This window comes from Pinus tabuliformis, chromosome 6 (genome assembly GCF_031772625.1).
Source record: "Pinus tabuliformis cultivar Carrire ecotype Pingquan chromosome 6, CPIR1, whole genome shotgun sequence".
In the NCBI taxonomy this organism is placed as follows: domain Eukaryota; kingdom Viridiplantae; phylum Streptophyta; class Pinopsida; order Pinales; family Pinaceae; genus Pinus; species Pinus tabuliformis.
Window position 1 is genome coordinate 2,102,778,562 of NC_142292.1, and position 16,578 is coordinate 2,102,795,139.

Below are 16,578 nucleotides of genomic sequence, written 5' to 3' on the forward strand. Positions count from 1 at the left end.
GGGAATGTTGTGCTCTAAATCATTATTTCCCACAACCTTGGTAATGGTGTAAGGACCATATCGAAGTGGTCTGAGCTTCTGATGGGACCTTGTAAGGCATTCTTTCTACAGATGCAACAAGAATTTGTCACCCACTAGAAACTTGTGTGGCACCCGATGTTGATCATGTCACTCCTTGTACTTGGCATTTTCCAGAATGGAGCGACGATATATCGACCGGTTGGGTAGAGGTGCTCCGAGAGTCAGATCAAACGAATGCTTGACCTGACAGTGCAACGATACCCCTGTGGGTGAGGAGAAGATGTTCCAATCTTTCATGACCGTATCCAACTGCTTCTATTAGGGGCCATGGACGTGGCTACAATCTTCCCCTTACTTTAGGAGTGAACCAGAAAGAAAATAAATTTCTTAGTCTGGGAGACGATCTTACTACCTTTCTTAGCAGAGATCAAAGATGTGGTGGTAGGTGGGGATACCTCTGGTATCCTGTATAATGTATTACACAAAGAAATAATAATAGCGTGAGGCCTTGATTCATGCACAACATGTCGCTTCCACAAGTATGGTTGGCCTAATAATACATCAAAAACATCAAGAGGTGAAACATCACACAATACCTCATCTGTGAAGGGCTGGATGCTGTACGGAAGGCGACACTGCTGGCGGACTCGGAGATCCCGTTCTTAGTGAAGCCACCCAATGTTGTACGGCATGGTTGGTAGTCACAGCGCTTCACGACCTCTGCTGAAATGAGGTTCTTTTGGCTCCCACTGTAAACAATGAATTGTAGTGGCAAACCCTTCACCCACATTTGTGAGTGGAAAAGATGCTCCCCTCCTCTGGATCTTCAGGCTCATTCTTCTGGATCTTAGCAGTGGAAACAATGGTGCTGGGCTCCACATCAATGATCTGCTTCCCCTTGTCATTCCTCTTCTCAGGTTCTGACTCAGGGTCGGAACATGCATCTGATTCTGAAGCCTTCAACTCGGCCACTAGCAACTGCTTGGCCCGACACTCACTTATGCTGTGAGTGGGGCTCTTGTGGAACTCACACCACTTTCCTCTATCCTTCTTTTACGTTGTAGTGTTGTTCTTTTCTTGCAGCTTCGAAGGGTTGTTTCAGGTCATATCGTCTTGGCTTTGTCCTTGGTTCTACAGTTTGGGAAACCTTTCCCTTGCTTCGGATTCACGGATCCAAAGTCTCTCTTCTTTTGTTTAAACTTCTGCTCAATCTTGACAGCGTATCAGTACGCTGTGCCTAGTGAGGAGATGTTTAGGAACTCCATCTCATCCTGTATGTACCTGTGTAGGCATCCACGGTATTTGAGTACAAAATATCGCTTAGAATCCTCGATACCCGAATTTGTGAAGAGTATGAAAAATGTTGGTAAACTCTGGCACGTCTTGGTCCCTTCCCTGCCATAACATGGCCCACTTTATGTATCTATCCTCATAGCTTCCGACTGGGTAGTACTACTCCTTGATGGCATCCCGGAATGAATTCCAAGTGGTTGCGGCTGAAAATGGTGTGGCCATATTTCATCCTTCTTCTCGTAGTAGGTTTCCCACTAGCCCTTGATGTGGGGGGCTACTTTGAGAAGTACAAAAGTGATCTTTTCCCTGATGGAAAAATCATGAATGGAAAAATATCTTTCTAGTAGATTTAACCATTTATCTACAACGTCTTCATCTATCTAACCCTCAAATATGGGAATGTCAAATTTAACTTGTACCTTAAAGGGTGTGGTGCTTCTAGAGTAGTTGTTGGAAGTGGATGCGTCGCCCTTGGGTAGTCGCTGAAGGATCTGGGAAAAGTTTTCCATCATTGCGTCCCTTTGTCGCTCGAGGGCTTCTTCGAGCAAGATTTTGTTGGGATCTCCTTCCCCCTTGTCTTTCTTTTCATCCGCCATGAGAGGCCATCAGTATTTGTGAGGCTGGTCTTGCAAAGGTTCAACCAGTTCAAGCCCTAACTCCATATATCCTGACCTCGTTGGGGACATGCAAAGAAAAAAGAGAAAGAGCAGACCGCTCTGATACCACTGATCCAAATTAATCCAAGAACGCAACAAATTACAGAGATAACCATAAATGCAGAGATGCCGTAGAAATAATACTTCATTTCATTAATGTAAAATATTGAAATATGCTTACAAACAAAAATAGAAATAAGCTAGCTCGGGAGATGGTAGCTTATCTCTGAGAACAGATGTGGCAGCTACATACCTCTGAACTGTGTTATAATAAGGCTCGAAGGCTTATTTATCATTGAGAAACAATGGAAAACCATAAACATCCAAAAACCTAACCCAAGTGCCAAACTACGGGCCCCGTTTGGGTAAATTGGTACATCAACGTCTCGGGGTCGTAACTTTGGCATATGATCTTCGTTTAACGCACTCAATACCTCGTTAGAAAGATCTATCCAAGGAATACAATGTTTGAGTGACCAACATCAATTTAATCACCATGTTGGTCCCAGTTTTCCCAAAAATGGTCATTTAGGGCCTCAAAATGGCTCCAGAAGTTCAAGACCCAAAAAAATGCCAAAAGTAGTAAATTGTGCTACAATTAAGGAAACTGAAAAACTAAAAGAGATAGTTGTGGGGTTCCATGTGAGTTAGGCAGGTGGCCACGAACATCCACCTGGATCACCTCAATCCAACACCATATGCTCAAGTTATCATGTTCTGATCATTTGGCCCAACAACTAAAAATTGTTGACGAGGCAATCCATACAGATGACTTAGCAGGCTGACTAGCTACCTTCGGACCAATCAGATGTTGACAAGTGGCCTCTTGTTGTTTGTGCATATGGATGAATTTGATTGGTTTATGGTTTTGAAGTGGACTAGTGGGAGCATGCCATGTGCCCCAATAATGGTCTGCCACATGGAACCTTCACGGTGCAACAAACTTTTGTTGGTCGACCAGAGGCCTAGGTGGGATCAAACCCCTGACCTCAAGTCTAATAGTGCTAAGCTCTATCGACTGTGATGTGTATGGTTCTTATTAACCTATGTTCCAAACTTGTATAAAATTTTTATGTCAAATGTTAATGAGGGAAGGGGTTGGGGCTAAGCGTCTAGCCTCCAGTCACCTAGCATCCCACACAATCGCGTGGGATCCAAGACCAAAGGGCACAGGGCATAGCCTAGACCATGGACATATACACTGCATAAGAACCATGGGTGGATTGAAATGGAGTAGTGCAGAGAGGGTGTTGACTTAAGGACTAGCCCGAGCCCATATAACACTCCACTGAACCAAAGGAATAGATCGCAGGCATTAAGCGTTGAGTGCGGAGTTATGGGACCAGCCCCAGGTAACATACCCCTGCACAGAACCATCAACAAGAGATTAGGTGCTACCCCGGTGGAGGTGGACAGTTATCCCAGCCCCTAGCCTCATGGGCCTTAATGTGACCATGACTGTTGGAGGTAGGTGTGAAGTGGCAGGGCATGGTTATCTCGGCCTTCGACCACATTTCCATAAAACTAGGAGCAGAGCCGAAAATTTGGGCACATAACGTTATTGGGAAATTTAATTATCCAACAAATAACACCTTTGGCAGGAAAATTTGTCACCTCCATAGCGGAAAAGAGGGAAAATTTGTAGGAAAATTAGATTGTTAGTCTGATTTGTAGGATGGATAACAAAGAAATTAAAGGGAGAACTTTTGAAGCCATAACTAGGAGAGTTTTTGGCCTTTTGGAGCTCAACAAGAGCCTTCATAAGGTTTTTTGGACATTCTCCATCCAATGGTGACCTCTATTTTCTAATTAGAGCACATATGAAGAGACTCTTTGTAGGTTCAGGTCCATGGATGTATGGATCAATCAATGTTTTGAAGTAGTTCTTGAAGGTGTTTGGGCATGGAGAAGGCCTTGTAGGGGTTTTCTTACCTTCAAAAGTTTACTGCAACAACTGTCACTTGCAAATTTCAGCTCATTTATTCTTTTCTCACTATGTTTTGTTGAGGAAATCTTTCTTTTGTATTTCAATATGGAATTGAAGTGCTTGTATGCTCATTATGCTCATTTTCAGATGGAGTATGGGGTCTTTATAGAAGACACCTTATGTTGTTGATGGTTTCATGGCTGACTGTAGGTTTTCATGATGTTTATAGTGAGAGTTCTTTGTAGGAGAACGTTTCCTTGAAGGGGAAACTAGCTACTTGTTTTATCAACAAACTTTATGTACTCTTTTCCACTGAATATATGGAGCGATCTGGCAATGGTTACAAACCCAGATATGTAGCTTAGGAGGGGTGAACTCTGTCACCAAATTCTTTGTTCTTTCTCTTCATGAATACCTCTAGGAGTTAAATTATCAGATGTTGCTTATGTTTTAAGTTTACATGAAGAACTAACTCATAGTCCTTGAAGAGACCTTTGAAAACTTGTTTTGTCATAAGACCCATTTTTCCTTGTAAAGTGTCAAGAGAACGATCATTTTTAGGAAGGAGAACCTCTCCTCCAATTTCAGATCTATAATTGTTGGGGAATTATGATAAAATTTAATAAACCCATAATTAAATAATGAATAAAGTATAACTTGGACAATTACGATCAATCAAGTTAAGTAGTATGCTCTACTATGTGGATTACTCTCTATAAATGTAGTTAGTGTGAGAATTTTGTTTTCTTATGAATAATTTTGAACACAATATCTCATTGCAATAATAAAAGGGGAATCCTTTTTTTTCAAGGATATCACCTTTTTCCAGGTTTTGAATGTTCTAAATCATAAGTGGAGACTCTTACAATCATGGCCTCAAACTTGAGTGAAAAAATTCTTAAAAAAATTGCACTATTTCTTTCCAAGCAATCCGTTAAGTCATAATATAGAAAGTTGAGGGTGGGATGCAAAGTGTATCACCTAAACACAATCCTTGCGCATGTCTATCCTAAATTTCAAATGATAATTTGAAGCAAATTGAATTAGGTGGGATGATGGTTGATAATGTAGTTTTGTGTTTGGGAAGGAATATTGGTAGTGGTTCACTAAGGCTAAAAAAAAACCTTAGGTAAGCCCTCACATTTGATTATTCCTTGGAATTTTCTTAATGTACTATTTGGGTTTTTTGTTTGAAAAATCTTCCTTGACTTAACGATTTATTTTCAAGTTTGTTTGGACTTTAGTCCTAGTTTGGAGTACATGTGGTGGTTTGAAGCCCTTATTCTATGAATTTTGAAATAAGGGGACTTGGTTTCTCCTTTTCGTGGACTATATCTTATGGGTGGAGGTTTTACACCCCAAATCTTGGTGCATCTATCTAATTTTTAAAAAGGAAGGCTTGGTTGGTTTCATGTGAACTCTCTATACTCTATGCAAACTATATCCTCTCAAAGCCACTATGTATATTTCCTCGTGGGTTGTAAACTCTATTTGGTTGGATATGCCTACCAATTAGAAAATCCTTGTTAACAATGTTTGAAACGGGAACTATAAACTCAAAATGGGAACTCTGGCCAAAAAACCCCATAAAAACATCAAAAACAGTGCTAAAAATGGAAAGTGTTGATGCTGAAATAACACCTTTTTTTTTCTAGGGTAAATTTTCAATATGTTTTAAAAATGGCAGTGAAAACCAATTTTTTGTGCAAAAGTTGTCCAAAAAACACCCTCAAAACGAAATGTTGATGTTCGAATAACACTTTTTTTTGCAATAGTAAATTTTGTGCAAAAAACACCCTCAAAACGAAAAGTGTTGATGCTGAGATAACACTTTTTTTTCAAGGGTAAAATTTCAACATTTCGAAATAATGGCGTAAAATATTTTATCATGACCCCAAAAAACATTAAAATATAAAAAAAATAATGAAAACATAAAATAAAAAAAAAATAAAAAAAAATTAAAACAATGAAAAACACAAAACAAAAAAGTTTAAAAAAATAACAAAACATAAATTAAAATATATACTAAAACAAAACATAAAATAAAAATAAAAAACAAAAAAAATCAAATATATAAAAAAAGACAAAAAAAAAAATCAAACATAAAAAAAAATCAATCATAAAAATGTAAAAAAAAAAACAAAATTAACCTATGAAAAATAAGAATTATAAAAAAACAAAAAATAAAATAAAAATTATAAACAAATAAATATTAAAAAAAACATATTTAAAAAAAATGGGAAAAAAAATATATATCTCTCGTAAACCATAAAAAAATTGGCAAAAGAAAGAAAAAAAAATAGAAAAAAAAAAAAAAACAAACAAACAAACATTAAAATAAACTTAGTCAAACTAGCTATTTTTTCTAATGGCTAGTTAGTACAAATTAAAATAAAAAATAGAAATAAAATAATAAAAAATAGAAAATAAATAACTTAGTCAAACTAGCCGTTTTTTCTAACGGCTAGTTAGTTCCTCTCTTCATCTATTTATTTCAATGCTTGGATTTGATTCATCATCTTGTCCTGAAGATGAACCACACTAGATGGTTCGAAACATGTCGACCAAATTGCTCCTATGTGATTGTTTCTGAAAGAATTTGTTATGATTAAAATAAACTATAAATTTAAGTAGGTAAAAAATAAAAAAATTTAAAAATCATTAACAGAAAATAAATAAATAAATAAATTGAAAATTAAAAACAAACTAGATTTAAAAAAAATAAAAAATAGAAAATTGACAAAACAAAATTAAAAACTATTGAAATTAAGATTAAAATGTTGATTACTTAAAAAAACAAATATAAAAATATACATAAAAAGGACAAAAAAATGTTTAAAAAAAATATTTCATAAACTATAAAAGAATTTGAAAAATTAAAAAATATATATATAAAATTAAGCAAGTAAAAATAGAAAAATTTAAAAAAACATTAACAAAAGCTAGGAAAAAAATATAAAAATTAAAAACAAACTAGAGTAAAAAAATAAATTGAAAATTAACCAAAAAAAAATTAAAAAAATATAAAATTAATATTAAAAACATTAAAAAAAACTAAAAAAACAAAAATAAATTCAAACTATAAAAAAAAATAAAAAAATATGTCTTTTGAAATTAAACAAAAAAAAATAAAAAACATTTAAAGTTTATAAAAAATTACATACTTTTGGTTTAAAAAAAATAAAATTATTAAACTTTACATTTTTTATTTGAAAACAAACAAATTAAAATTTATATTTTTTTTTAACAAATATATATATATATATATATATATATATATATATATATTTATTTAAAAAAAATTATTAAAAAGTTTTAATTTTTTTTCTTGTTTATGAAACAATAATTTTTTTTTTAAAAAAAAAAATTACTAAAAAATTATAATTTTTTTTAAACGACTTTAATTTTTTTATTTAAAATATATATATATATATATATATATATATAATTATTTTAAACAATAATTGTTAAAAAATATTAATTTTTCTTTTTAACGATTTTATTTTTTTTAAATTAAAAAAATCATATTGTTAAAAAGGATTATTTTTCCTTTTAACGAAATTAAAAAAATTGGTGGCTTCTATTTTTTTTTTTAACTTGTTGAAAAAAAATTAATATTTTTTAACAATATGATTTTTTAATAAAAAAAAGAAATCGTTAAAAAAATTAATATTTTTTAACAATTTGTTTTTTTTTTAACCAAAAAAGAATGGTTTATATATATATAAAAATTAAATTGGTTTAAAAAAATTAAATTTTTTTAATAATTTTTTTTTTCAACAAAAAAAAATGGTTTAAAAAACAAAAAATTAATATTTTTTAATATTTTTTTTAAATAAAAAAATTGTTTAAAAAAGAAAATTAATTTTAATTTTTTTTTTAAATAAAAAATGTAAGTTTAATAAAAATTAATTAATTAATTTTTTTTTTTTTATAAAAAATAAAAAATGCATATTTCTTTATAAACATTAAATGTTTTTTATTTATTTTTTTTTAATTTGAAAAGACATATATTTCTAATTTTTTCATTCATATATATATTAAATGTTTTTATTATTAAATTTTGCTAGTTTTTAATTTTTTTTTTTTTTTTGTTAATTTTATATTTTTTTAATCTTGTTCGTTTTTAAATTTTTTTTTCCTATTTTTTTATTTTTATTTTTCTTTCTATTTTTACTTAATTATATATATATATATAGAGCAATGAGGAATGGTCGAAAGATATTAAGTGTAACATCGGAGTTAAACAAGGTTGCCCCCTCTCCCCTACCCTATTTGGCATTTACATCGATAAGCTTGAAGGCTATTTAGAGGAAGCAGGATGTGATGGCACGTTCTTAGCTGGGATAGTTGTCATCTTTCTTCTCTATGCTGACGATATTGTTCTTTTGGCAAGGTGCCCATCTGATCTTGATAAGCAACTCAAGCTTCTTAAGGATTTCTGCTCCACCATGGGTATGACTGTTAACACTGACAAAACAAAAGTTATGATTATCAAATCCAAGAAGGACACTTACGCTAATTTTATGTATGACAATAATAACTTGGAGGAAGTGTATTCTTACAAGTAATTAGGAATTGATATTCATCACAAGCTCAACTGGAACCATAGCATTGAGAAAAGGATTAATGGGGGGTGGAAAGCTTATTTTGGTCTTGAAAATAATTGTAAAACAACAAACCTCGTAATGTGGGATAAAAAGAAGTTCCTCTTTGAAACTTTAGTCACTCCTGTTATCTTATCTAACTGTGAGGTTTGGGGTTGCGGCATCTCCAAAGAATCATGGAGAAAGATTGAGCAAATCCAGAAGCATTTTATAACTTATAACCTAAAAATTAAAAGTAATACACCCTATCCTATTCTCCTTATAGAAGCAGGTCTTTCCCCTATTGAGAGCCTAGCTATGATTAGGTTTCTGTTGTACAAGCACAAACTCAATAACATAGATGATCATAGACTTCCTAAGCTAGCTTTAAATTCCAGCCAAAACCACGTAAGGCTCAATCGGGGGTGGCATAAAGACACAAGGGCCTAGTTAAACTATTGGGAGATCAACGAGAATGATGCATTGCAAAACATAAATAACATTAAAGATATTGTTACTTCTAAGTTCAAAGAAAAAATGTGGTGTGAGAAAGATTTAGCGGCTAAAAGAAAATTAAGTTATTATAGGAAGGTCATCAACCCCACCCTAGAAGATCAAAAGTATCTCTCCATTTTAACTAGCTCAAAGAAGAAAATTAATATAGCAAAGATTAGAACGAATTCTCATGAGCTCCATAGTGAAACAGGTCATTAGGCAGTTCCTAAAACGCCATGGATGGAAAGGATCTTCCATATATGTGAGAATAGGAACATCGAGCATGAAAACCACTTCCTCTTAGAGTGTCCTGCGTACAACCACATTAGATCTCAGTTTCACAATCTTTGTTACAATACTGACATTCCTAGCCTTTTACAATGTCAAAATTATAGTGAGCTCAGGAGGCTTCTCTCCAAGCTTTTTGAGCATAGGAATAAAATCTTAAATCAAAATAAATAATTTGTTTCTTTAGGTCTGATAGACCAATGTTTGGTCTCAGCGGACGTTAACCATCATCATCATCATCATCATCATCATCATATTATTTTGGTTTTTTTTCCAAATTCTTTGATGGTTTATGAAATACTTTTTATTTTTTTAACATTTTTTATTTTTTTGTTAGTCTTTTTTTATATATATTTTTATATTTGTTTTTTTAAGTAATCAACATTTAAAAAAATAAAAATAAAACAACTTGAAAATTCATTAAGTAATCATAATTTAAAAAAAAAATGGACATAATAAATTTTAAAGTGTGAAAAATAAGTCCTCTAAAAAAAAGGTATGTTGCATCAACACGTTTCAAAATCAGCATGAAAATCACTAACATTTAAAAACAAATATTTGTATTTGATACATAATAAAATTTAAAATGTCAAAACTATGCTCCCAAAAAAAAGAAATGTATTCTGCATAACCACTTTTCAAAATTGGGTCACGTTTTTACTACCCCTACGAAACGAGTAATCGTATTGGTTATTTAAAGTGCCAAAAACTATGCTCTAAAAAAATATATGTGTTCTGCATCGTCCCTTTTCAAAATTAGGTCAATTTTTTGCTATCTCTACAAAACGGATAACAGTATCAGTTCCTTTTTTAAAGTTTACGTTGTTGTTTGGTATTGTAAAATTGTTTCTGTGTGCGTATACATCTTCTCCATATTAGCATCAATGGATATTTCTAATTATAGATTATAAGAATATATCGAAACTACATACAAATATTTGAATAATAAGGGTTTTTTAAACAACAACATGACATCTATCTTTTTTATGAGCACTAAAGTAGATGAGAAGAAACATCAATGCATATCTCAAAATGTAGTGGCTATAAATACTCTTGTGTGAAAAAAGAGATAAATTTAAGCTTTGAAGATTGAATGCTCAATGTTAAAGAATATGATTCGTAACCTTAATAAAACCTCCCACTAAACTACTAAAAATTCCCCTTTATAATTTCAAAAAGGAAAACAATCCATCCAATAATTCAATACATAGATTTCTAAAACTAATAACCTGATCCCTAACACAAAACTCTTAACAAACATGTTTTCCAATAGTCTTTTATTTTAGTATCACAAAACTATTAACAAACATATTTTCCCATAGTCTTTTATTTCAGGTAGAATAATATAAAATAAAAGAATAATATTAATATTAAGTGACCAAGCCGAAATACTATGTTAAAAATAATTTGGAATTTTCCCATATAAGTTGCTAATTTATTCGGTCGATTTTTATTAAAAAAAATAATTATATTATTTTATTATTTAATTTAATTAAATAATTTATTTTTAATATATATATATATATATATTTAAATAAAACATCCAACAACGCCATTGCCTTCCACTCATAATAATTATTTTATAATAATTTACAAACTTCATTGCAAATAAGAACAAAAAAGGTGGACAAAAAGTTATCGATCGTATCTTTTACAATCATTTGATTTAATAAAATGAGAACCTTGAATCATGAAACGAATAAAATTGTATATAACTGTATTTAACATGAAGGAGGGGAATTTAAGGATTTGGATTAATAAATATTTTTTTTAAAATGAGATTAACTTAAAGTAAATAGTTGTTACCGAGCGTATCTTTTGCAATCATTTCATTTAATAAAATGAGAACCTTAAATCAGGAAACGAATAAATGGTAGATAATTGTATTTAACATGAGGGAGGGGAATTTAAGGATTTGGATTAATGAGATAATTTTAAATAATGAGATTAATGGAATGTATGTATCTATCTATATATATAAAATAAAATAAAAAATTAAATTAGATGATGTAAATAATTTTATCAAAGATAAAAAAAATATAAAAATTATTTATAAAAGTTTTTAAAATAGATGAATAAATTAATAATTAGAGTTATTTGGTGGTAATGTTAATGTTATTGTTTTTGTTTCGTTTTTTCACAATACTTTTGCGGATTGCAGTTAGTGATGGTTGTCCCCACTGTTGGTTTGACTACTGAATCATGATAGGTTTTCTCACTGTATAAAAAATTAGAAGCACAAACATATGCAAGTAATAATGTACATCTATCATAAGTATAAAAGGTGCAAGCATTGTCATACAACTATCACAAGCACAAAAATGAAAGAATACATATACAATTATCATAAATAATGAACATATGTTATGAAAGTTGCCCAATATTTGCACCTAGCCACAACTACTAATCCTAGTATTGGTGTAAAACTTCCACAATCACAAACATGTGTTGAACAATTCACCCATGATTTGAACATAGCCATTGTGACAAGCACCAACATGCATTGCCAAAGCTGCATGAGTCCCAAATTGTTAATGTTAGCAATAGTGCACAAATATCACAAGCACAAACTGTATTGCAAAAGTTATAACAACCCCGGGTTAAAAGTTCATGTAATAAAGTTAATGAAGGCAAAATAAGACACCGGTCATGGGACACGTATTCCAAAATAAATGTTGGGAAAAACATCCTAGTGTGGGTTTTCATTTGGTTATTATGGCTAAGGGAAATTGGCAAAGGCATTGACAAATGCTTTGAAGAGGAAAAGAGACATTAATCAACACTTTATTTATGGCAATAAAGGAAATTAGGAGAAAATGGAGGTGAAATGTCACAGGTTGCATGTGAGGAGGAAATTGAAGAAAGTAGATGCCTCCATAATAAAAAGGCTTATGAGGATGAGTTCACATCTTTTTCTCAGTTCAGTTCAGAATTAGTCTCAAAGAAGAGAAGAGAACCAAGAGGAGAAGGAAAGAAAGCAAGTAAAGGAAGGACAAGGACAACAAAGGAAGGATAGGGAAGGAAAAGGAAGCAAGAATCAAGCAAAGAAAAGTTGGATTAGAAAACTTCAACAAGAACACTTGCAGGTAACATATTGTATGTATGATTTCCTAGCTAGTTTTGGCATGCATGGTATATGAATGTGTGTATTTTGGTTTATTTGTTGTTGGTGGCAAGGATTTTGCTGGGTTTTGACAGTGTTTTCAACCTTGCCTTGTCATTTTTAGATAGCCCTGGTGTGATGTGATTCTTTCTTGGTTAATCTTTGGATTGCCGGAAGGTTTTAGATCCAGGCGATGTGGTCTCAAGAAAATCCCAAGGGTTTGGGGTGGAGATGGTTTGCTCTGGGAATCCCTCAATGGGTGGGTGGAGGTAGGAAAATTCCTCAAGGGATGGCGAAGGAATTCTAAGGCATCCAAGCTTAGTTTGGTTTTGTGATCTTGGGACCGATTTAGGTGAGATCACAGTATGGTGAGGATGGAGGTGGTTTAACCTCTGGATTCCCTTAGTTGTTTATGGATGGTCTTATCCAATGATATCCCACATTCATGCTTGGAATTTGGCACGAGGGTGATTGTATGAAAGAAATATTTGGTTCAGCCTAATCTATGGTCAGGTGATAAATGGAAGTTCCTGACCTGGTTAGCTTTTGCGTATGCTTAATAAGAGCTCATTTCCTCTTGCTTTTGATGAGTAAATGTACTTGTTATTATGTGGCTTTAATGGTTGTTCTATCATTGCTATTTATCTAGTTATATTCTGGGTATAAGTATGGTTAATTGACAGTTCTAAGTATGGATCTTATCGCATTTCCATTAATGAATGACTAGTTAAAGAATGCATGACCTAACTAGTGTTATAACAACTATTGTGAGAATGCATTGTTCCTTCTTATTTACCCTCAAATAAGTTTGCAAATCCTTATGTTCATTTATGCATTCTTGACTTGTATGTTGCATTTTTACGATGTGTTTGACGAAATGTCACTCCTGGTTGTGAGGTGTTGGGCATGGAGTCCCCCCCAAGGCATTTTTTTGGGCTCAAAGCCCAAGTTTTGACCGAATAGTGTTGTAAAGCTCAGCGAATTGCGGCTGCGGAAGAATGTTAGAGTCACAGGGTTGTCTGCCCTAGTTTTTTGATGTAATGTCGGCCTACCCATGGTCCGCAGACCATGGGATTGTATAAATAGAGCGAGGCTCTAAGTTTAAGAGAGAGTGAAGTAGTAGAGAGTAAAGGAAAGAGTTTGAGTGACTAAGTGTGTCTTTGGGTCGTAGAGTAGGATAAGGCTCTACAGCTGAGTGCGCAGAGGCCTAGTAGTCCACAGCTAAGTGCGCGGACCCCTACAGCTGAGTGCGTAGGGCAGAGTTGAGTCTGTAAACGAAGAAGGGATTAATAAACAGAAGTTTGATGCCAATTTGTGTATTGCCAATTTGTGTATTTGTTCTTGGATTAATGCATGTTTGATATAAATTGCAAATATATTGTTTATTTACTGCGTGCACCTGTATGAATGATTTATGTTGTTAAGTATAACTTAAAGCACACAAGTAGGCTAAAATAATCAACTAACATTGGAATACTAGTAAGGACTTGGGTAATAACAGCGTTCAGCCCCCGAGTAGGGTTGCGCGAAGGCAGCATCTCAGGCTGCGAGGTATGGGAAAGTGCGCATAGCGACGTGTGCGCAGGGTCGAACCGCGGACCACTTGAACCCATCAGACATCTCGAGGGTGTGGAAACCTAGTTCTAGCACCCTCCCATACTACTTTGGGTGAGACCTCAGTCTGTGCTCCATGGACTGTTGCCAAAAGGGCTAGTAGTACCGGGATTTGTTTGGCTAAATCAACTCTGGACCTGGGTCAGGCCCCAATAAGCCAACAGATGGTTCCGTTGCTGGGACTGAGATCTGTATAAGAGATATCTAATGTCGTGTCACTGGAATCCGACAAAGAAAGAAATTGAAGAGTGGTTGGACAGAAAGATTCACGAGTTTACAGCGTAGGAAAATAGGAGTCCACGAGTATCGAAGGAAGAGTGGTTAGAACGGTACTTATATATGGAAATCCAAGAAAGTTTCTTTGCATCCTTCCCCTCTGAGTTGTACGAGTGGATTGCGAAGCTAGCAGACAATTAGGGAAGGTGTAGGCTCGACAAACCTATTGTGTGGACTCTATAGTTGGTGTGCCGACTGGAAGCATCAGAGGATAAGATCGCACATGCTGTAGACCATTGGCTCGATCGGATTATAGGAGGGTTTATCACCAAGTTTGCGGTAGATACTTCAGTCAGCTACAGTGAGGCGGAACGATGCTTCCTCAAAGGATCGCGAGGTAAGCACGTTAAATATTTGAAAACTTGGATTAAGATGCTACTGTGTGAGAAGTGGGTTATGCGAATAAATTGATGTTTAGGGCTACGCGAAGTGGGAAGATCTACAGAAACGAATGTAGCAAATAATTAGAGACTAGTCCCTTGATTTCACCTCCGCGAGAGAGTGAGGAAGAGCTTGCAAAAGTTTCACCAAGAAGTGCGATCAATCTGATAAGAAAACGAATTCCGTGCATACCACCCCCACCTACACCACCACCAATTTCACCATCTTCACCCCCATCCTCGCCCACACCACCTTTGCCACCAACACAATTCAATATGGTGAGTGCAATAAAGTTTCTGGTGTTCAAAGGAGTAGAGAATGAAGATCCAAACCAATTTTGGTTCGTGGTAAAGGCTGTATGGGAAGCACAAGGAGTCATGGATGACAATATAAAGCAAACAACACTGGTCAACGCTTTCTAGGATTGCGCACTCATGTGGTACATCAAGCATTCCAATGACAACCCAAAAGTAGGAATCGCAGATATCCAAGCTGCACTAAACAGGGAATTTAGCAAGCCAAAATCAGAGACACAGTTGATTATTGGATTTAAGGAGATCGCGATGCTTCCAGGCGAGACCCCCTAGCGAGACCCCCTGGGAGCTAGATCAGAGACTGAAGTGTATGATTCATGAAGCCAATATGACCTTGACAGATGGGCAATACCGTGCATGGTTTGTAGCGTCGTTAACGTCACATCTAAGGAACGCATTGTCACAATAGAAGCTGTCAACTTAGGCCGAGGCCTTTGAGATTGCAATGAGACTGCATGAGACCTCGATACAAGATCCTAACCTAGGAGTCCGACAAACCCACGCGCAGTTGAAAAACTTGTGTCTTGAGATGCAGAGTTTGAAACAAGACAAGAAAACTCACCCAGAAGCGTGCGAGGAGGCATGGTGCATAAAGTGCAAAGGCCAGGGACATTAGAAGGACCATTGTCTGGTCTTCGCGACTACCTCGGGGGAGGAGGGTCGATGCCATTGAGACTAGAGGCATAAGAAGGACTGAGCGCGATGCCTGCATTATGGTGCACGATTTGTTAGATAGGAGGGAAGCATGCTACAAATAATTGCCATCTATTACAGAAGTATACGCAGAGATCCCAGCAGTTTTTCTGTAATTTCTGCAGGTCAGTAGGCCATGATGAGCATACCTGTAGAAGTTATGAACTAATGATGGATCAGACTCCTACTTACAGAGTTCAAACCGAAACATGAGCCCTCAATCAAAATGCAGGGATGGTGCACATGAAATTTCAAGGGCGCGGATGCGGTTGAGGTGGAATGGGACCACGAAGGGGTCGCGGATAGCTGATCTGTTATAATTGTAGAGGGCCAGGGCATTATGCCCATGATTGCAGAAATCCAACGAGAAAATCATGTCTATATTGTACCCATTTTAATCATGAGACGAAGGAATACCCCACACTGATAGCGAGGTTGCACAATAAAGGAACACTCCAACCTCCCCCAACTCAAAACCTGCAAATGATGAGGTCTGAGCCGCGCGAGGAGCACCTGATTGTAAACATCGTGCTTCGAAGCGGTATCACGACAGGAGATGACAAAGGTAATCAACCCGAAGAGAGTGCCTGGGTTCGCAAGGCTCCAACAAAGGAACCAGAATTCAATTTGGAGTGCGCAAATGAGAGATTTATGGAAGCTAAGAAGAGCTTCACGGAGGCCTCCACTTCAGGTAGTAAAGACAAACTAGAACCAGAGATGGACCCATCAATTCTCACTACCTTTTTGGAGACATGCATGAAGTTGTTGCACGACAGCAAAGTGATGAAGGGACTGTTGTTAGGTCCCTATAATATTAGTGATCCCCCTATTGCTATTATCGTTGTATCCCTTATTATTATTATTGTGCCCTATTGTCCCCATATTGTTATTATTGTGCCCCATAGAATCCCTCTATTGTTATTTTTGTGCC